Source organism: Lynx rufus, unplaced genomic scaffold (assembly GCF_022079265.1).
Source record: "Lynx rufus isolate CCGP_SWC_20201006 ecotype Redwood Valley unplaced genomic scaffold, mLynRuf1.p SCAF_15, whole genome shotgun sequence".
NCBI classification, from domain to species: domain Eukaryota; kingdom Metazoa; phylum Chordata; class Mammalia; order Carnivora; family Felidae; genus Lynx; species Lynx rufus.
In genome coordinates this window covers 1-18,228 of record NW_025814829.1, presented here as the reverse complement: position 1 = coordinate 18,228, position 18,228 = coordinate 1, and the positions used below count along the sequence as shown (strand labels likewise).

Sequence of the window (18,228 nt, the reverse complement as noted above, 5' to 3'; positions counted from 1 at the left end):
GCCGCCGCCGCGCCTCCGCCGCCCGGCGCAGCCCTGCCCCGACGTCCCGCCCGGCCGCAGCTCTGCCCGGCCACCAGGGGCTGCGGCCACCACGGGCTGCGGCCGCCCGGCGCCCCCAGCCTCGCCCCTCCGACTCAGCTGCACCGGCCGGTCGCCGGGCACGCCCGCCCGCCCGCCCACCTGCCCGCCCCGCGCCCCGCGCCCCGCGCCCACCGCCGCCCGCCTCTGGAGGGCGCTCTGGCCGCCTGGCCGCTTCTCGGGCCCTCGGAGGCCGGCTGGGGAGCCCCGCCACGTCCCCGGCCCGGCGTCTTCCGCGTCCTCCGCGGCCCGCAGCTAGCGGCCCAGCCCGGCCCCGCGCGGGAAGGAGCAGAGGGGGCGGGCGCCAGGCCACACCACCTCCCGCATCCAGACGGGACCGGACCCATCTGCCTCCCACCCGAGCGACACCCACGGCGGGCTGCGCGGCTGGGCGGCTGGGCGGCACGTCGCCGAGGAGCTCGCTGTGGCTGCCGCGGGGACCACACGAGGCCCCGGCTGCGCGGTGGCGACCCAGCGTCCGGCCTCGAGCCACGCAAAGGGCTGGGGCCGGTGGACGGTGGGCAGGCCGGGCACGCGCCGCCGGACGGCCGAGAAGAAGCGCCCCTGCCCCTCGGGAGCAAGAGGTGGCACCCAGAGCTGCGCAGGCCACCAAAAAGGGCGTCTTGCCTCCCCGTCGGGGAATCGAACCCCGGTCTCCCGCGTGACAGGCGGGGATACTCACCACTATACTAACGAGGACGGCGGCGGCCGGCCACCCGGGCGCCCGACCCCTCTCCGGCTGCCTCCCCACGCCTGCCCCTGCCTGCCCTCGACGCCCTGCCCTGCACGGGCGCCCGACACGGGCCACGCCCCACCCGACCCCAGCCCCGCTTCGGCCCCCTCTCCCGCACGGCAGCCCCCGGCCCCGACTCCGAGTCCGCCCGGACCCGGGGCCCACACACGGACCCGGACGGCGCTCAGTACTCCCAACGAGCGCTGCCTCTCTCTCGTCTGCCAGGCGGGCATCGCGCCGGGAGAAAAGGCCCCAGACGGCAAGCGGGACTGCGAGGGCGAGGGCGAGGGCGAGGGCGAGGAAGGCGGGGTGGGGAGCAGGGCAAGGGGCGCCGACGCTGCACGGGGCCTGCAGGGAGCTGGGGTGGGGGTGCGACTGCGACGGGAGCCGCGGGCGGCGGCGGCGGCGGCGGCGGCGGCGGCGGCGGCGAAGCGGCTGGCCGTGCTCCTCCGGGGCCGCCGCGCGTGTCTCGCCCCTTGCGCACCCACACAGCCGCCAGCCGGGCGCCATGACGGCCAAGGACACCAGCGTTAGCGCCGCGTCCCAGCCAGGCCAGCGGCGACGCGCTCACACCCGCCGTCAGGATGGCCGAGCGGTCTAAGGCGCTGCGTTCAGGTCGCAGTCTCCCCTGGAGGCGTGGGTTCGAATCCCACTCCTGACACGCCCACCTTTTGGCCCGCCCCACACAGCAGCCACGCCACCCGGGCCTGGACCACACCCTCTCGCGGCCGCGGCCCGCCTCGCACCCGAGCACACGCTGCCCGGGACCGAGCTCCAGCCCCTCCACCCTCGCCGCCTCGGGCTCTGAGCGCGCGCGCGCGCGCGCGCTCGCACACACACACACACGCACGCACTCCCCGGCGACTCCAGCGCCTTTCCCACACCCGCAGGCTTCGCTGACTTCGCACCTGCTGCTTTCTGGAGGCTCTTTGGTCCTCCTTCTCGTCTATTCCCGCCCCTGCCCTCCTCACCCCGGCACTCGCGAACCAGCCCAGGCTGCAAAGCTCCCCGCGCTTCCCGCTCCCACATGTGGCCGCTGGACAGCGCCTGGCTCTTCCAGCCAGCCGTCCGCTTCCGCCGCCCCCGGGAACACGCACCCACCCCACCGGCACCCCGTGCTTTTCCCCCGGCCCTAGTCCATTCTCTCCACACCCTCCCGAGGCGGCCCACACGATTCTCCACCTGGGGGCCTTCCCCTGGCCACACCTACCTGCCTGCCTGTCTGCCTCCCGGGAGCCATACAGCCCAGCCGTCTGCTGGCCAGCCGGCGGCGCGGACCCCTCCCTTCTGTGGGCCTGGCTCACGAGTCCAAGCCGGGAAGGTGGCTGCAGGGAGCAGTGAGCGGAAGCCCTAGACCCCCCCGGGCCATCCAGCCGGGCGCCACGGCGCATCTCCTGGCTCGGGGAGGCCGCCGGCCGGCCACTCCGCCCCAGCGTTCCTCCCGGATCCAAGACCGCCCTCCTGCCTCCCAACCTGTCAAGGCACCCAGCCGGACCCCTAGGGAGAGGCGCCGGCCAGCGCGCTCAGGCCTTTGCTCTCTTGGCCCGAGACGCACTCAGAGGCGCAGGCGGCGCTACCTGGCCTCTAACTCCGTCCGACAGACGCCGGCGCGAGCGCAAACACACACACACACACACACACACACACACACACACACACACACAAAGACACACAGCCCACCCATCCCCGCCCCCGGCCCCACGGCTCCACACACGAGAGGTCCGTTCCCCACCCCGTCTGCCGGGACACACACTGCACGCGCGAGAAAACCATCCGCCAAAGGGACTTTGGCTCGGGGCTGGGAGCAGCTGAAGGCAAGGTCCCTCGCCTGCCTGCACCTGCCACAGATGGCTCCGGCTGTTTGGGGTTCGGGCGCTGGCCGGGCTGGGTCCGGCTCCTGGCTGCCTCTGGGGACACGGGCAGGCTGTGGCGGCGGCCCTGGACCAGGGACAAAGCACAGGATGAGCCCAGTCCGCCTCCGTGCCTTCCTCTGCCCGGACGTCCGCGCCGCGCCGCGCCGCGCCCCGCCCCGCCCCGCCCCAGGGGCTGGCTCTCCGCGTGCCTGGAGCCTGTCTTGCAGACTGCCCGCCTCCTGCTCCCACGGAGAAGACGCTCACGCTCACGCTCACGCTCACGCTCACGCTCACGCTCACTCCTGGCGGGGACCGGCAACGGAGGCGGCCGGCGCCGCTGGGGAAGCCCTCTGTGGACCACGTCCGTGGGCGCATGGGTGGTTCAGTGGTAGAATTCTCGCCTGCCACGCGGGAGGCCCGGGTTCGATTCCCGGCCCATGCAACGCGCCATCCCCTTTTGGCCCCGCAGCGCCAACTGCGCGCTACGCTTCCTCTCTCCCACCTTCAGAGCACCTGGCCAAAGCCACGTCTGCTCCTCTCTGGGGGCCCGCCCACGCCCCATCACGTCCCCGCCCCTGCCCCTGCCGCACATTCCCTTCCTCCTCCCTGGCTCGCTCGCCCTGGGGACAAAACTCCGCCCGCCCGGGAGCCAAGGGCCCATCCGCGCCCGCCCGGACACCTGCCTTGCCCTTCTTTTCTTTAACGACGCTCGCCTCGCTCCAGTCTCCCGATTCACTGCAAGGAACGCATCCACGCACCAACTCGCGCTGCCACCCACACGCTCCTCCCCTTCCCTGGGCACCACCTCGCGCCCCCGCCCCTCCCACCAGCCCCTCCCACCCCGACACAGACACACACACACACACACACACACACGCGCGCGCGCGCGCGCGCTCTGGCTCACTCTACCCACACTCCAGAAATCCTCCCCTTTTGCACAACCGGCGGAAACCAAGCTGCCGCGCCGGGAGGGTCGCTCACAGACTCCAGGTGGCACCGGCACCCGCACCCGCAAGACCCCAGCGTGCCTAACGTCATGGTCGCGCAGGCCCTTGATTCTCTGCGTCCCGCTTCGCCGCCGCGCTATCGTGCCAACGCGGCTTCCTCTTCCACCGCGAGAGCCACCCACGGCACCAAAGTCCACCACCGTCCTCCATCCCTCTCCCACCCCGACCTCCACCTCTCCTCCCCTCCACACACACCCACACGCACACACACACGCAAAAGCGAGGACTCCGAGGAAACTTCCCGTGGGCACGGGAAGCACCCGGAGACCCACGGCCGCCCGCGGCTCCTCCGCACCGCTGCAGGGGGCTTGTCCGGTTGAAGCGAGTGTGTCCCAGCAGGTGTGCGCGGCGCACCGGCTGACCGCTCGGCCTCGAGAGGGGACACCTCTGATCACAGAGCAAATCCCCGGCGGACAGGGGTGCCCAAGTTGGGGCGGGAAGGAGACTGAGGTGTGCGATGGACCTTGGGAGGCATCCACAGAAGAGGACGGATACAGACAGGGGTGGACAGAGGGACGGACGGCGCCTATCTTGGCGAGGCACGGGGCGAGGCGGGATGGGAAACTGTGAAACGTGCAACTGTGAAAAGTGTGCGTGAGTGGGGGGGGGGTGGGTGGTGGAGGACGCCGCTCATCGGGGGTGCGGGCTGGGGCGCGGAGGTGGCGAAAGGGACCACTGGGTAACACGCTGGCCCCTTTGCCAAAGGATGGAAGGGACCGACGTGTCCTGCAATTGGAATGACAAGTTGGCGACAAGTGCGCCCAGTCCCCCGGGGTGCCTCGACCGCCACCCACCTGCCTGGCTGCTGGGTTGTCTTCCCCCGTGGCTCCCACGGCACCTCCCCGCTGTCTCACCTCCAGTGCCCCGGGGAGTCCGGGCCGTGCCCGGATGCCTCTTCCCTCCTCCACCTCCCGGGCACGGCGGTCGGACTCTGTGCTCGCATCGGCGCCCAAGACCGGCGTGCCCCTGGGGTCCGCTGTCCGTCGCCGGGGAGAGACGCAGCCAGCCAGGTCGTGGCGCTCCCGCCCCGCGTGGGGCAGGGAAGCCGCCCGAGAGGTGGCAGGCCCGAGGGGGGCTGCTCGGCCAGGTGACGGGACTCAGGGCTGCGCGTGGCTCACCTGACCCACGCGCCCGGCACCGCCACCGCGGGCACCTCAGGAGGGAGGACAGGATGGCTCGTCAGCCTGGCCAGCTAGGAGCGCCACCGGAGGGGGCGGTGGGGGTCCGAGCGCACTCGGGGGGCAGGGGCGCCTGCGCACACTGGTGGTCCCGGCCGGGGACAGAGGCCGCCCCGCCCACTCGCGTCTCGGGCTGTGGAAGCGAAGGTGCCAGGCGAGCGCGTGCGCGGGGGGGGGGGGGGGGGCGAAGGGGAGAGGCGATGCCGAGGGCCTCCGGTGGGCCAGCCAGGCCAAAAGGCTCGGACGGGCCGAGGTGGCAGGGCGAGGCCGGGGCCGCCCGTCGGGGCGTGGCAGGTGGCCTTGTGTGCACCCCTCCATCTTGGCGGCGGGGCCCGCGACAAGCTAGCCAGCTCTGGCCTGGCGTGCTGGCGTGGGCTAAAAGGGGGTGGTGCGGGTGCACTGGGGGCGAGACGGTGGGTGGCTCGGCTCGGCTCGGCCGGCCGGGAGGGGAGGCCCCGGAGGGCCAGAGGAAGAAGAAAGGCTTCCCTGACCGGGAATCGAACCCGGGCCGCGGCGGTGAGAGCGCCGAATCCTAACCACTAGACCACCAGGGAGCGACAGGCTGCGCGCCTGGCCTGCACCCCCTGGACCCAGCGCCTCCATTCCACCCACGCGGCTCCGCTTGGGCCCCGAGGCCCCTGCCTCTGCACGTCCAGCCGCCCGCGGGCCCCACGCAGTCCACCCGGCCCGCTGGCAGCACCCGCAAAACGCTGCGCGCCGGCCGCCCTCGCACCCGCACGCCGCCTCGGGCCACGTGCCCAGCGCCCAGCGCCCAGCGGGCCGGCACGCCGTCCCCCACTGCCAGCGCCCGGCGGGCCTGGCCAGGAGGGCCCCGGAGCGGCGCAAAAGGTCGGGCGGCTGCGTTGGCCGGGAATCGAACCCGGGTCAACTGCTTGGAAGGCAGCTATGCTCACCACTATACCACCAACGCTGCACGGCCCGGGCCGGCCCGACGCGGCCGGCCCAGGGTGCGCTCCGCGCCTTCTCGCCTTGGCGCTCTCTTGCCGCCGCCGCCGCCGCGCCTCCGCCGCCCGGCGCAGCCCTGCCCCGACGTCCCGCCCGGCCGCAGCTCTGCCCGGCCACCAGGGGCTGCGGCCACCACGGGCTGCGGCCGCCCGGCGCCCCAGCCTCGCCCCTCCGACTCAGCTGCACCGGCCGGTCGCCGGGCACGCCCGCCCGCCCGCCCACCTGCCCGCCCCGCGCCCCGCGCCCCGCGCCCACCGCCGCCCGCCTCTGGAGGGCGCTCTGGCCGCCTGGCCGCTCTCGGGCCCTCGGAGGCCGGCTGGGGAGCCCCGCCACGTCCCCGGCCCGGCGTCTTCCGCGTCCTCCGCGGCCCGCAGCTAGCGGCCCAGCCCGGCCCCGCGCGGGAAGGAGCAGAGGGGGCGGGCGCCAGGCCACACCACCTCCCGCATCCAGACGGGACCGGACCCATCTGCCTCCCACCCGAGCGACACCCACGGCGGCTGCGCGGCTGGGCGGCTGGGCGGCACGTCGCCGAGGAGCTCGCTGTGGCTGCCGCGGGGACCACACGAGGCCCCGGCTGCGCGGTGGCGACCCAGCGTCCGGCCTCGAGCCACGCAAAGGGCTGGGGCCGGTGGACGGTGGGCAGGCCGGGCACGCGCCGCCGGACGGCCGAGAAGAAGCGCCCCTGCCCCTCGGGAGCAAGAGGTGGCACCCAGAGCTGCGCAGGCCACCAAAAAGGGCGTCTTGCCTCCCCGTCGGGGAATCGAACCCCGGTCTCCCGCGTGACAGGCGGGGATACTCACCACTATACTAACGAGGACGGCGGCGGCCGGCCACCCGGGCGCCCGACCCCTCTCCGGCTGCCTCCCCACGCCTGCCCCTGCCTGCCCTCGACGCCCTGCCCTGCACGGGCGCCCGACACGGGCCACGCCCCACCCGACCCCAGCCCCGCTTCGGCCCCCTCTCCCGCACGGCAGCCCCCGGCCCCGACTCCGAGTCCGCCCGGACCCGGGGCCCACACACGGACCCGGACGGCGCTCAGTACTCCCAACGAGCGCTGCCTCTCTCTCGTCTGCCAGGCGGGCATCGCGCCGGGAGAAAAGGCCCCAGACGGCAAGCGGGACTGCGAGGGCGAGGGCGAGGGCGAGGGCGAGGAAGGCGGGGTGGGGAGCAGGGCAAGGGGCGCCGACGCTGCACGGGGCCTGCAGGGAGCTGGGGGTGGGGGTGCGACTGCGACGGGAGCCGCGCTGGCGGCGGCGGCGGCGGCGGCGGCGGCGGCGGCGGCGGCGAAGCGGCTGGCCGTGCTCCTCCGGGGCCGCCGCGCGTGTCTCGCCCCTTGCGCACCCACACAGCCGCCAGCCGGGCGCCATGACGGCCAAGGACACCAGCGTTAGCGCCGCGTCCCAGCCAGGCCAGCGGCGACGCGCTCACACCCGCCGTCAGGATGGCCGAGCGGTCTAAGGCGCTGCGTTCAGGTCGCAGTCTCCCCTGGAGGCGTGGGTTCGAATCCCACTCCTGACACGCCCACCTTTTGGCCCGCCCCACACAGCAGCCACGCCACCCGGGCCTGGACCACACCCTCTCGCGGCCGCGGCCCGCCTCGCACCCGAGCACACGCTGCCCGGGACCGAGCTCCAGCCCCTCCACCCTCGCCGCCTCGGGCTCTGAGCGCGCGCGCGCGCGCGCGCTCGCACACACACACACACGCACGCACTCCCCGGCGACTCCAGCGCCTTTCCCACACCCGCAGGCTTCGCTGACTTCGCACCTGCTGCTTTCTGGAGGCTCTTTGGTCCTCCTTCTCGTCTATTCCCGCCCCTGCCCTCCTCACCCCGGCACTCGCGAACCAGCCCAGGCTGCAAAGCTCCCCGCGCTTCCCGCTCCCACATGTGGCCGCTGGACAGCGCCTGGCTCTTCCAGCCAGCCGTCCGCTTCCGCCGCCCCCGGGAACACGCACCCACCCCACCGGCACCCCGTGCTTTTCCCCCGGCCCTAGTCCATTCTCTCCACACCCTCCCGAGGCGGCCCACACGATTCTCCACCTGGGGGCCTTCCCCTGGCCACACCTACCTGCCTGCCTGTCTGCCTCCCGGGAGCCATACAGCCCAGCCGTCTGCTGGCCAGCCGGCGGCGCGGACCCCTCCCTTCTGTGGGCCTGGCTCACGAGTCCAAGCCGGGAAGGTGGCTGCAGGGAGCAGTGAGCGGAAGCCCTAGACCCCCCCGGGCCATCCAGCCGGGCGCCACGGCGCATCTCCTGGCTCGGGGAGGCCGCCGGCCGGCCACTCCGCCCCAGCGTTCCTCCCGGATCCAAGACCGCCCTCCTGCCTCCCAACCTGTCAAGGCACCCAGCCGGACCCCTAGGGAGAGGCGCCGGCCAGCGCGCTCAGGCCTTTGCTCTCTTGGCCCGAGACGCACTCAGAGGCGCAGGCGGCGCTACCTGGCCTCTAACTCCGTCCGACAGACGCCGGCGCGAGCGCAACACACACACACACACACACACACACACACACACACACACACACACAAAGACACACAGCCCACCCATCCCCGCCCCCGGCCCCACGGCTCCACACACGAGAGGTCCGTTCCCCACCCCGTCTGCCGGGACACACACTGCACGCGCGAGAAAACCATCCGCCAAAGGGACTTTGGCTCGGGGCTGGGAGCAGCTGAAGGCAAGGTCCCTCGCCTGCCTGCACCTGCCACAGATGGCTCCGGCTGTTTGGGGTTCGGGCGCTGGCCGGGCTGGGTCCGGCTCCTGGCTGCCTCTGGGGACACGGGCAGGCTGTGGCGGCGGCCCTGGACCAGGGACAAAGCACAGGATGAGCCCAGTCCGCCTCCGTGCCTTCCTCTGCCCGGACGTCCGCGCCGCGCCGCGCCGCGCCCCGCCCCGCCCCGCCCCAGGGGCTGGCTCTCCGCGTGCCTGGAGCCTGTCTTGCAGACTGCCCGCCTCCTGCTCCCACGGAGAAGACGCTCACGCTCACGCTCACGCTCACGCTCACGCTCACGCTCACTCCTGGCGGGGACCGGCAACGGAGGCGGCCGGCGCCGCTGGGGAAGCCCTCTGTGGACCACGTCCGTGGGCGCATGGGTGGTTCAGTGGTAGAATTCTCGCCTGCCACGCGGGAGGCCCGGGTTCGATTCCCGGCCCATGCAACGCGCCATCCCCTTTTGGCCCCGCAGCGCCAACTGCGCGCTACGCTTCCTCTCTCCCACCTTCAGAGCACCTGGCCAAAGCCACGTCTGCTCCTCTCTGGGGGCCCGCCCACGCCCCATCACGTCCCCGCCCCTGCCCCTGCCGCACATTCCCTTCCTCCTCCCTGGCTCGCTCGCCCTGGGGACAAAACTCCGCCCGCCCGGGAGCCAAGGGCCCATCCGCGCCCGCCCGGACACCTGCCTTGCCCTTCTTTTCTTTAACGACGCTCGCCTCGCTCCAGTCTCCCGATTCACTGCAAGGAACGCATCCACGCACCAACTCGCGCTGCCACCCACACGCTCCTCCCCTTCCCTGGGCACCACCTCGCGCCCCCGCCCCTCCCACCAGCCCCTCCCACCCCGACACAGACACACACACACACACACACACACGCGCGCGCGCGCCGCGCGCTCTGGCTCACTCTACCCACACTCCAGAAATCCTCCCCTTTTGCACAACCGGCGGAAACCAAGCTGCCGCGCCGGGAGGGTCGCTCACAGACTCCAGGTGGCACCGGCACCCGCACCCGCAAGACCCCAGCGTGCCTAACGTCATGGTCGCGCAGGCCCTTGATTCTCTGCGTCCCGCTTCGCCGCCGCGCTATCGTGCCAACGCGGCTTCCTCTTCCACCGCGAGAGCCACCCACGGCACCAAAGTCCACCACCGTCCTCCATCCCTCTCCCACCCCGACCTCCACCTCTCCTCCCCTCCACACACACCCACACGCACACACACACGCAAAAGCGAGGACTCCGAGGAAACTTCCCGTGGGCACGGGAAGCACCCGGAGACCCACGGCCGCCCGCGGCTCCTCCGCACCGCTGCAGGGGGCTTGTCCGGTTGAAGCGAGTGTGTCCCAGCAGGTGTGCGCGGCGCACCGGCTGACCGCTCGGCCTCGAGAGGGGACACCTCTGATCACAGAGCAAATCCCCGGCGGACAGGGGTGCCCAAGTTGGGGCGGGAAGGAGACTGAGGTGTGCGATGGACCTTGGGAGGCATCCACAGAAGAGGACGGATACAGACAGGGGTGGACAGAGGGACGGACGGCGCCTATCTTGGCGAGGCACGGGGCGAGGCGGGATGGGAAACTGTGAAACGTGCAACTGTGAAAAGTGTGCGTGAGTGGGGGGGGGGTGGGTGGTGGAGGACGCCGCTCATCGGGGGTGCGGGCTGGGGCGCGGAGGTGGCGAAAGGGACCACTGGGTAACACGCTGGCCCCTTTGCCAAAGGATGGAAGGGACCGACGTGTCCTGCAATTGGAATGACAAGTTGGCGACAAGTGCGCCCAGTCCCCCGGGGTGCCTCGACCGCCACCCACCTGCCTGGCTGCTGGGTTGTCTTCCCCCGTGGCTCCCACGGCACCTCCCCGCTGTCTCACCTCCAGTGCCCCGGGGAGTCCGGGCCGTGCCCGGATGCCTCTTCCCTCCTCCACCTCCCGGGCACGGCGGTCGGACTCTGTGCTCGCATCGGCGCCCAAGACCGGCGTGCCCCTGGGGTCCGCTGTCCGTCGCCGGGGAGAGACGCAGCCAGCCAGGTCGTGGCGCTCCCGCCCCGCGTGGGGCAGGGAAGCCGCCCGAGAGGTGGCAGGCCCGAGGGGGGCTGCTCGGCCAGGTGACGGGACTCAGGGCTGCGCGGGGCTCACCTGACCCACGCGCCCGGCACCGCCACCGCGGGCACCTCAGGAGGGAGGACAGGATGGCTCGTCAGCCTGGCCAGCTAGGAGCGCCACCGGAGGGGGCGGTGGGGGTCCGAGCGCACTCGGGGGGCAGGGGCGCCTGCGCACACTGGTGGTCCCGGCCGGGGACAGAGGCCGCCCCGCCCACTCGCGTCTCGGGCTGTGGAAGCGAAGGTGCCAGGCGAGCGCGTGCGCGGGGGGGGGGGGGGGGGGGGCGAAGGGGAGAGGCGATGCCGAGGGCCTCCGGTGGGCCAGCCAGGCCAAAAGGCTCGGACGGGCCGAGGTGGCAGGGCGAGGCCGGGGCCGCCCGTCGGGGCGTGGCAGGTGGCCTTGTGTGCACCCCTCCATCTTGGCGGCGGGGCCCGCGACAAGCTAGCCAGCTCTGGCCTGGCGTGCTGGCGTGGGCTAAAAGGGGGTGGTGCGGGTGCACTGGGGGCGAGACGGTGGGTGGCTCGGCTCGGCTCGGCCGGCCGGGAGGGGAGGCCCCGGAGGGCCAGAGGAAGAAGAAAGGCTTCCCTGACCGGGAATCGAACCCGGGCCGCGGCGGTGAGAGCGCCGAATCCTAACCACTAGACCACCAGGGAGCGACAGGCTGCGCGCCTGGCCTGCACCCCCTGGACCCAGCGCCTCCATTCCACCCACGCGGCTCCGCTTGGGCCCCGAGGCCCCTGCCTCTGCACGTCCAGCCGCCCGCGGGCCCCACGCAGTCCACCCGGCCCGCTGGCAGCACCCGCAAAACGCTGCGCGCCGGCCGCCCTCGCACCCGCACGCCGCCTCGGGCCACGTGCCCAGCGCCCAGCGCCCAGCGGGCCGGCACGCCGTCCCCCACTGCCAGCGCCCGGCGGGCCTGGCCAGGAGGGCCCCGGAGCGGCGCAAAAGGTCGGGCGGCTGCGTTGGCCGGGAATCGAACCCGGGTCAACTGCTTGGAAGGCAGCTATGCTCACCACTATACCACCAACGCTGCACGGCCCGGGCCGGCCCGACGCGGCCGGCCCAGGGTGCGCTCCGCGCCTTCTCGCCTTGGCGCTCTCTTGCCGCCGCCGCCGCCGCGCCTCCGCCGCCCGGCGCAGCCCTGCCCCGACGTCCCGCCCGGCCGCAGCTCTGCCCGGCCACCAGGGGCTGCGGCCACCACGGGCTGCGGCCCGCCCGGCGCCCCAGCCTCGCCCCTCCGACTCAGCTGCACCGGCCGGTCGCCGGGCACGCCCGCCCGCCCGCCCACCTGCCCGCCCCGCGCCCCGCGCCCCGCGCCCACCGCCGCCCGCCTCTGGAGGGCGCTCTGGCCGCCTGGCCGCTCTCGGGCCCTCGGAGGCCGGCTGGGGAGCCCCGCCACGTCCCCGGCCCGGCGTCTTCCGCGTCCTCCGCGGCCCGCAGCTAGCGGCCCAGCCCGGCCCCCGCGCGGGAAGGAGCAGAGGGGGCGGGCGCCAGGCCACACCACCTCCCGCATCCAGACGGGACCGGACCCATCTGCCTCCCACCCGAGCGACACCCACGGCGGCTGCGCGGCTGGGCGGCTGGGCGGCACGTCGCCGAGGAGCTCGCTGTGGCTGCCGCGGGGACCACACGAGGCCCCGGCTGCGCGGTGGCGACCCAGCGTCCGGCCTCGAGCCACGCAAAGGGCTGGGGCCGGTGGACGGTGGGCAGGCCGGGCACGCGCCGCCGGACGGCCGAGAAGAAGCGCCCCTGCCCCTCGGGAGCAAGAGGTGGCACCCAGAGCTGCGCAGGCCACCAAAAAGGGCGTCTTGCCTCCCCGTCGGGGAATCGAACCCCGGTCTCCCCGCGTGACAGGCGGGGATACTCACCACTATACTAACGAGGACGGCGGCGGCCGGCCACCCGGGCGCCCGACCCCTCTCCGGCTGCCTCCCCACGCCTGCCCCTGCCTGCCCTCGACGCCCTGCCCTGCACGGGCGCCCGACACGGGCCACGCCCCACCCGACCCCAGCCCCGCTTCGGCCCCCTCTCCCGCACGGCAGCCCCCGGCCCCGACTCCGAGTCCGCCCGGACCCGGGGCCCACACACGGACCCGGACGGCGCTCAGTACTCCCAACGAGCGCTGCCTCTCTCTCGTCTGCCAGGCGGGCATCGCGCCGGGAGAAAAGGCCCCAGACGGCAAGCGGGACTGCGAGGGCGAGGGCGAGGGCGAGGGCGAGGAAGGCGGGGTGGGGAGCAGGGCAAGGGGCGCCGACGCTGCACGGGGCCTGCAGGGAGCTGGGGGTGGGGGTGCGACTGCGACGGGAGCCGCGCTGGCGGCGGCGGCGGCGGCGGCGGCGGCGGCGGCGGCGAAGCGGCTGGCCGTGCTCCTCCGGGGCCGCCGCGCGTGTCTCGCCCCTTGCGCACCCACACAGCCGCCAGCCGGGCGCCATGACGGCCAAGGACACCAGCGTTAGCGCCGCGTCCCAGCCAGGCCAGCGGCGACGCGCTCACACCCGCCGTCAGGATGGCCGAGCGGTCTAAGGCGCTGCGTTCAGGTCGCAGTCTCCCCTGGAGGCGTGGGTTCGAATCCCACTCCTGACACGCCCACCTTTTGGCCCGCCCCACACAGCAGCCACGCCACCCGGGCCTGGACCACACCCTCTCGCGGCCGCGGCCCGCCTCGCACCCGAGCACACGCTGCCCGGGACCGAGCTCCAGCCCCTCCACCCTCGCCGCCTCGGGCTCTGAGCGCGCGCGCGCGCGCGCTGCGCTCGCACACACACACACACGCACGCACTCCCCGGCGACTCCAGCGCCTTTCCCACACCCGCAGGCTTCGCTGACTTCGCACCTGCTGCTTTCTGGAGGCTCTTTGGTCCTCCTTCTCGTCTATTCCCGCCCCTGCCCTCCTCACCCCGGCACTCGCGAACCAGCCCAGGCTGCAAAGCTCCCCGCGCTTCCCGCTCCCACATGTGGCCGCTGGACAGCGCCTGGCTCTTCCAGCCAGCCGTCCGCTTCCGCCGCCCCCGGGAACACGCACCCACCCCACCGGCACCCCCGTGCTTTTCCCCCGGCCCTAGTCCATTCTCTCCACACCCTCCCGAGGCGGCCCACACGATTCTCCACCTGGGGGCCTTCCCCTGGCCACACCTACCTGCCTGCCTGTCTGCCTCCCGGGAGCCATACAGCCCAGCCGTCTGCTGGCCAGCCGGCGGCGCGGACCCCTCCCTTCTGTGGGCCTGGCTCACGAGTCCAAGCCGGGAAGGTGGCTGCAGGGAGCAGTGAGCGGAAGCCCTAGACCCCCCCGGGCCATCCAGCCGGGCGCCACGGCGCATCTCCTGGCTCGGGGAGGCCGCCGGCCGGCCACTCCGCCCCAGCGTTCCTCCCGGATCCAAGACCGCCCTCCTGCCTCCCAACCTGTCAAGGCACCCAGCCGGACCCCTAGGGAGAGGCGCCGGCCAGCGCGCTCAGGCCTTTGCTCTCTTGGCCCGAGACGCACTCAGAGGCGCAGGCGGCGCTACCTGGCCTCTAACTCCGTCCGACAGACGCCGGCGCGAGCGCAAACACACACACACACACACACACACACACACACACACACACACACACAAAGACACACAGCCCACCCATCCCCGCCCCCGGCCCCACGGCTCCACACACGAGAGGTCCGTTCCCCACCCCGTCTGCCGGGACACACACTGCACGCGCGAGAAAACCATCCGCCAAAGGGACTTTGGCTCGGGGCTGGGAGCAGCTGAAGGCAAGGTCCCTCGCCTGCCTGCACCTGCCACAGATGGCTCCGGCTGTTTGGGGTTCGGGCGCTGGCCGGGCTGGGTCCGGCTCCTGGCTGCCTCTGGGGACACGGGCAGGCTGTGGCGGCGGCCCTGGACCAGGGACAAAGCACAGGATGAGCCCAGTCCGCCTCCGTGCCTTCCTCTGCCCGGACGTCCGCGCCGCGCCGCGCCGCGCCCCGCCCCGCCCCGCCCCAGGGGCTGGCTCTCCGCGTGCCTGGAGCCTGTCTTGCAGACTGCCCGCCTCCTGCTCCCACGGAGAAGACGCTCACGCTCACGCTCACGCTCACGCTCACGCTCACTCCTGGCGGGGACCGGCAACGGAGGCGGCCGGCGCCGCTGGGGAAGCCCTCTGTGGACCACGTCCGTGGGCGCATGGGTGGTTCAGTGGTAGAATTCTCGCCTGCCACGCGGGAGGCCCGGGTTCGATTCCCGGCCCATGCAACGCGCCATCCCCTTTTGGCCCCGCAGCGCCAACTGCGCGCTACGCTTCCTCTCTCCCACCTTCAGAGCACCTGGCCAAAGCCACGTCTGCTCCTCTCTGGGGGCCCGCCCACGCCCCATCCCGTCCCCGCCCCTGCCCCTGCCGCACATTCCCTTCCTCCTCCCTGGCTCGCTCGCCCTGGGGACAAAACTCCGCCCGCCCGGGAGCCAAGGGCCCATCCGCGCCCGCCCGGACACCTGCCTTGCCCTTCTTTTCTTTAACGACGCTCGCCTCGCTCCAGTCTCCCGATTCACTGCAAGGAACGCATCCACGCACCAACTCGCGCTGCCACCCACACGCTCCTCCCCTTCCCTGGGCACCACCTCGCGCCCCCGCCCCTCCCACCAGCCCCTCCCACCCCGACACAGACACACACACACACACACACACACACCGCGCGCGCGCGCGCGCGCTCTGGCTCACTCTACCCACACTCCAGAAATCCTCCCCTTTTGCACAACCGGCGGAAACCAAGCTGCCGCGCCGGGAGGGTCGCTCACAGACTCCAGGTGGCACCGGCACCCGCACCCGCAAGACCCCAGCGTGCCTAACGTCATGGTCGCGCAGGCCCTTGATTCTCTGCGTCCCGCTTCGCCGCCGCGCTATCGTGCCAACGCGGCTTCCTCTTCCACCGCGAGAGCCACCCACGGCACCAAAGTCCACCACCGTCCTCCATCCCTCTCCCACCCCGACCTCCACCTCTCCTCCCCTCCACACACACCCACACGCACACACACACGCAAAAGCGAGGACTCCGAGGAAACTTCCCGTGGGCACGGGAAGCACCCGGAGACCCACGGCCGCCCGCGGCTCCTCCGCACCGCTGCAGGGGGCTTGTCCGGTTGAAGCGAGTGTGTCCCAGCAGGTGTGCGCGGCGCACCGGCTGACCGCTCGGCCTCGAGAGGGGACACCTCTGATCACAGAGCAAATCCCCGGCGGACAGGGGTGCCCAAGTTGGGGCGGGAAGGAGACTGAGGTGTGCGATGGACCTTGGGAGGCATCCACAGAAGAGGACGGATACAGACAGGGGTGGACAGAGGGACGGACGGCGCCTATCTTGGCGAGGCACGGGGCGAGGCGGGATGGGAAACTGTGAAACGTGCAACTGTGAAAAGTGTGCGTGAGTGGGGGGGGGGTGGGTGGTGGAGGACGCCGCTCATCGGGGGTGCGGGCTGGGGCGCGGAGGTGGCGAAAGGGACCACTGGGTAACACGCTGGCCCCTTTGCCAAAGGATGGAAGGGACCGACGTGTCCTGCAATTGGAATGACAAGTTGGCGACAAGTGCGCCCAGTCCCCCGGGGTGCCTCGACCGCCACCCACCTGCCTGGCTGCTGGGTTGTCTTCCCCCGTGGCTCCCACGGCACCTCCCCGCTGTCTCACCTCCAGTGCCCCGGGGAGTCCGGGCCGTGCCCGGATGCCTCTTCCCTCCTCCACCTCCCGGGCACGGCGGTCGGACTCTGTGCTCGCATCGGCGCCCAAGACCGGCGTGCCCCTGGGGTCCGCTGTCCGTCGCCGGGGAGAGACGCAGCCAGCCAGGTCGTGGCGCTCCCGCCCCGCGTGGGGCAGGGAAGCCGCCCGAGAGGTGGCAGGCCCGAGGGGGGCTGCTCGGCCAGGTGACGGGACTCAGGGCTGCGCGGGGCTCACCTGACCCACGCGCCCGGCACCGCCACCGCGGGCACCTCAGGAGGGAGGACAGGATGGCTCGTCAGCCTGGCCAGCTAGGAGCGCCACCGGAGGGGGCGGTGGGGGTCCGAGCGCACTCGGGGGGCAGGGGCGCCTGCGCACACTGGTGGTCCCGGCCGGGGACAGAGGCCGCCCCGCCCACTCGCGTCTCGGGCTGTGGAAGCGAAGGTGCCAGGCGAGCGCGTGCGCGGGGGGGGGGGGGGGGGGCGAAGGGGAGAGGCGATGCCGAGGGCCTCCGGTGGGCCAGCCAGGCCAAAAGGCTCGGACGGGCCGAGGTGGCAGGGCGAGGCCGGGGCCGCCCGTCGGGGCGTGGCAGGTGGCCTTGTGTGCACCCCTCCATCTTGGCGGCGGGGCCCGCGACAAGCTAGCCAGCTCTGGCCTGGCGTGCTGGCGTGGGCTAGGCTAAAAGGGGGTGGTGCGGGTGCACTGGGGGCGAGACGGTGGGTGGCTCGGCTCGGCTCGGCCGGCCGGGAGGGGAGGCCCCGGAGGGCCAGAGGAAGAAGAAAGGCTTCCCTGACCGGGAATCGAACCCGGGCCGCGGCGGTGAGAGCGCCGAATCCTAACCACTAGACCACCAGGGAGCGACAGGCTGCGCGCCTGGCCTGCACCCCCTGGACCCAGCGCCTCCATTCCACCCACGCGGCTCCGCTTGGGCCCCGAGGCCCCTGCCTCTGCACGTCCAGCCGCCCGCGGGCCCCACGCAGTCCACCCGGCCCGCTGGCAGCACCCGCAAAACGCTGCGCGCCGGCCGCCCTCGCACCCGCACGCCGCCTCGGGCCACGTGCCCAGCGCCCAGCGCCAGCGGGCCGGCACGCCGGTCCCCCACTGCCAGCGCCCGGCGGGCCTGGCCAGGAGGGCCCCGGAGCGGCGCAAAAGGTCGGGCGGCTGCGTTGGCCGGGAATCGAACCCGGGTCAACTGCTTGGAAGGCAGCTATGCTCACCACTATACCACCAACGCTGCACGGCCCGGGCCGGCCCGACGCGGCCGGCCCAGGGTGCGCTCCGCGCCTTCTCGCCTTGGCGCTCTCTTGCCGCCGCCGCCGCCGCGCCTCCGCCGCCCGGCGCAGCCCTGCCCCGACGTCCCGCCCGGCCGCAGCTCTGCCCGGCCACCACGGGCTGCGGCCACCACGGGCTGCGGCCGCCCGGCGCCCCAGCCTCGCCCCTCCGACTCAGCTGCACCGGCCGGTCGCCGGGCACGCCCGCCCGCCCCGCCCACCTGCCCGCCCCGCGCCCCGCGCCCCGCGCCCACCGCCGCCCGCCTCTGGAGGGCGCTCTGGCCGCCCTGGCCGCTCTCGGGCCCTCGGAGGCCGGCTGGGGAGCCCCGCCACGTCCCCGGCCCGGCGTCTTCCGCGTCCTCCGCGGCCCGCAGCTAGCGGCCCAGCCCGGCCCCGCGCGGGAAGGAGCAGAGGGGGCGGGCGCCAGGCCACACCACCTCCCGCATCCAGACGGGACCGGACCCATCTGCCTCCCACCCGAGCGACACCCACGGCGGCTGCGCGGCTGGGCGGCTGGGCGGCACGTCGCCGAGGAGCTCGCTGTGGCTGCCGCGGGGACCACACGAGGCCCCGGCTGCGCGGTGGCGACCCAGCGTCCGGCCTCGAGCCACGCAAAGGGCTGGGGCCGGTGGACGGTGGGCAGGCCGGGCACGCGCCGCCGGACGGCCGAGAAGAAGGA

At 73.5% G+C, this 18,228-nt stretch overlaps 15 non-coding genes across 15 annotated transcripts; 6 read left to right on the top strand and 9 right to left on the bottom strand.

Annotated features, from left to right (window-relative positions):
• Positions 1-705: 705 nt before the first annotated feature.
• TRNAD-GUC (transfer RNA aspartic acid (anticodon GUC)) lies at positions 706-777 on the bottom strand. Its single transcript has one exon. It is a non-coding gene; the product is annotated as a tRNA-Asp (tRNA).
• A 612-nt stretch (positions 778-1,389) lies between these two features.
• Positions 1,390-1,472, top strand: TRNAL-CAG (transfer RNA leucine (anticodon CAG)). Its single transcript has one exon. It is a non-coding gene; the product is annotated as a tRNA-Leu (tRNA).
• A 1,563-nt stretch (positions 1,473-3,035) lies between these two features.
• On the top strand, positions 3,036-3,106 carry TRNAG-GCC (transfer RNA glycine (anticodon GCC)). Its single transcript has one exon. It is a non-coding gene; the product is annotated as a tRNA-Gly (tRNA).
• Positions 3,107-5,331: 2,225 nt separating this feature from the next.
• TRNAE-CUC (transfer RNA glutamic acid (anticodon CUC)) lies at positions 5,332-5,403 on the bottom strand. The gene has a single exon. It is a non-coding gene; the product is annotated as a tRNA-Glu (tRNA).
• A 305-nt stretch (positions 5,404-5,708) lies between these two features.
• Positions 5,709-5,780, bottom strand: TRNAG-UCC (transfer RNA glycine (anticodon UCC)). Its single transcript has one exon. It is a non-coding gene; the product is annotated as a tRNA-Gly (tRNA).
• Positions 5,781-6,560: 780 nt separating this feature from the next.
• Positions 6,561-6,632, bottom strand: TRNAD-GUC (transfer RNA aspartic acid (anticodon GUC)). The gene has a single exon. It is a non-coding gene; the product is annotated as a tRNA-Asp (tRNA).
• Positions 6,633-7,250: 618 nt separating this feature from the next.
• TRNAL-CAG (transfer RNA leucine (anticodon CAG)) lies at positions 7,251-7,333 on the top strand. Its single transcript has one exon. It is a non-coding gene; the product is annotated as a tRNA-Leu (tRNA).
• A 1,564-nt stretch (positions 7,334-8,897) lies between these two features.
• TRNAG-GCC (transfer RNA glycine (anticodon GCC)) lies at positions 8,898-8,968 on the top strand. Its single transcript has one exon. It is a non-coding gene; the product is annotated as a tRNA-Gly (tRNA).
• A 2,227-nt stretch (positions 8,969-11,195) lies between these two features.
• TRNAE-CUC (transfer RNA glutamic acid (anticodon CUC)) lies at positions 11,196-11,267 on the bottom strand. The gene has a single exon. It is a non-coding gene; the product is annotated as a tRNA-Glu (tRNA).
• A 305-nt stretch (positions 11,268-11,572) lies between these two features.
• TRNAG-UCC (transfer RNA glycine (anticodon UCC)) lies at positions 11,573-11,644 on the bottom strand. Its single transcript has one exon. It is a non-coding gene; the product is annotated as a tRNA-Gly (tRNA).
• Positions 11,645-12,426: 782 nt separating this feature from the next.
• On the bottom strand, positions 12,427-12,499 carry TRNAD-GUC (transfer RNA aspartic acid (anticodon GUC)). The gene has a single exon. It is a non-coding gene; the product is annotated as a tRNA-Asp (tRNA).
• A 615-nt stretch (positions 12,500-13,114) lies between these two features.
• On the top strand, positions 13,115-13,197 carry TRNAL-CAG (transfer RNA leucine (anticodon CAG)). Its single transcript has one exon. It is a non-coding gene; the product is annotated as a tRNA-Leu (tRNA).
• Positions 13,198-14,760: 1,563 nt separating this feature from the next.
• TRNAG-GCC (transfer RNA glycine (anticodon GCC)) lies at positions 14,761-14,831 on the top strand. Its single transcript has one exon. It is a non-coding gene; the product is annotated as a tRNA-Gly (tRNA).
• A 2,232-nt stretch (positions 14,832-17,063) lies between these two features.
• Positions 17,064-17,135, bottom strand: TRNAE-CUC (transfer RNA glutamic acid (anticodon CUC)). The gene has a single exon. It is a non-coding gene; the product is annotated as a tRNA-Glu (tRNA).
• Positions 17,136-17,440: 305 nt separating this feature from the next.
• On the bottom strand, positions 17,441-17,512 carry TRNAG-UCC (transfer RNA glycine (anticodon UCC)). Its single transcript has one exon. It is a non-coding gene; the product is annotated as a tRNA-Gly (tRNA).
• Between the last annotated feature and the right edge of the window lie 716 nt (positions 17,513-18,228).